The sequence below is a fragment of the Etheostoma spectabile genome, chromosome 7 (genome assembly GCF_008692095.1).
Source record: "Etheostoma spectabile isolate EspeVRDwgs_2016 chromosome 7, UIUC_Espe_1.0, whole genome shotgun sequence".
NCBI classification, from domain to species: Eukaryota; Metazoa; Chordata; class Actinopteri; order Perciformes; family Percidae; genus Etheostoma; species Etheostoma spectabile.
In genome coordinates this window covers 25,898,602-25,899,825 of record NC_045739.1, presented here as the reverse complement: position 1 = coordinate 25,899,825, position 1,224 = coordinate 25,898,602, and the positions used below count along the sequence as shown (strand labels likewise).

Sequence of the window (1,224 nt, the reverse complement as noted above, 5' to 3'; positions counted from 1 at the left end):
CCTGACCTGACTCACTGGGACTCTGCTACTGGTTTCACTCTGATACTGATCTCAGTCTCTTCTCTCTCTCTCTCTCTCTCTCTCTCTCTCTCTCTCTCTTTATCTCTTTCCCTCTCTCACTGTCTAATTACATGTTTCATTGATAAAGTGTGTTGCACAGTTTTTTTTGGATTACTTTAACACAATAAAGTACTTTTCATCAAATTGGTTGGTTCCATGTCTGTTATTGTTAAAGAAAGGGATATCTCGGTCTTAATAGTTCCATAAATCTAGAATTGTTAAACTCAACTGAGTTTAATGTAAAGCTGTCAAGAAATTCCTTGAGAAAGAAACTATAAGGTAATGTAATAGCATGTTTAATTTATTTTGAAGACACACAACTGATCAGATAATTATTAATGTGACCCAGACAAGATAGAAGTAAATCCATCATTTATATCAAATTCTTCAAAGTTTATGTGACTTCAGAAACTACTTCATTGGAGTATTTTCAAATTTGTTTTTGTAGGAAAGCTGATTATTTTGATTTCAGTGTTTCTAGGAAGTTCAGATATACATGTTTTATAAACATGGGATATAAGTGTTTATTATGTCGAATTGTTTTAGATGCATCTATAGATTTTAATGAATATGGGTAAACTGCAGAGCCTGAAAGGGAATAATTGCACTTGAATTATAAAGAAGGATGTCATCAGCATATTATATCATTAAAAACATCAGCTGTGTACTCAAAGTATTATGCAATTCATATGCTATTCACTATCAACACAAGTTCATTAAAACATTTCATGTCTTAAGGTGTGTTGAAAAAAAACTGACAAATAAAAATTAAATAAATTTCAATGTGTATTTGAATGTGAAAATTAACTCACTAAAATGGAAATTTATGTTTGATTTCACAGCTAAACAAACTGGTCTTACCTTTCTTAACTTATCTACTTTTCAGATCTAGTTTGATCGGACTTTAAATACACTGTTAACTACACTTTTTCAATAAGATTACTATTACAGCTTATTATAGTATGAACAGTTTTTGCTGATATTATTCTGTTATATAGACTTCTGTGTTAGTCAAACTTCTAAAGTGTCTCCGTTAATGTAGGTTTCTGCAGCTGTTGAGTCGGATCAGTTCCTCTCCAGCTGAGGAAGTTTTTGTACGACGTTGTATCACTGTGTGAACGGTAAGCTTTCATCCTGCTGACAATAATAATCTCCTGCATCTTC

General features: G+C 31.9%; 1 long non-coding RNA gene and 1 pseudogene across 1 annotated transcript in view; both read right to left on the bottom strand.

Moving 5' to 3' along the window:
- LOC116692393 (uncharacterized) overlaps window positions 1-232 on the bottom strand; it is a 14,783-nt gene extending 14,551 nt beyond the window's left edge. The window contains exon 1 of the long non-coding RNA XR_004332693.1: window positions 7-232. This is a non-coding gene — a long non-coding RNA (uncharacterized LOC116692393). The remainder of the gene's footprint in view (window positions 1-6) is intronic.
- Window positions 1-1,224, bottom strand: part of LOC116692392 (immunoglobulin kappa light chain-like) — a 27,025-nt pseudogene that overhangs the window by 22,950 nt on the left and 2,851 nt on the right.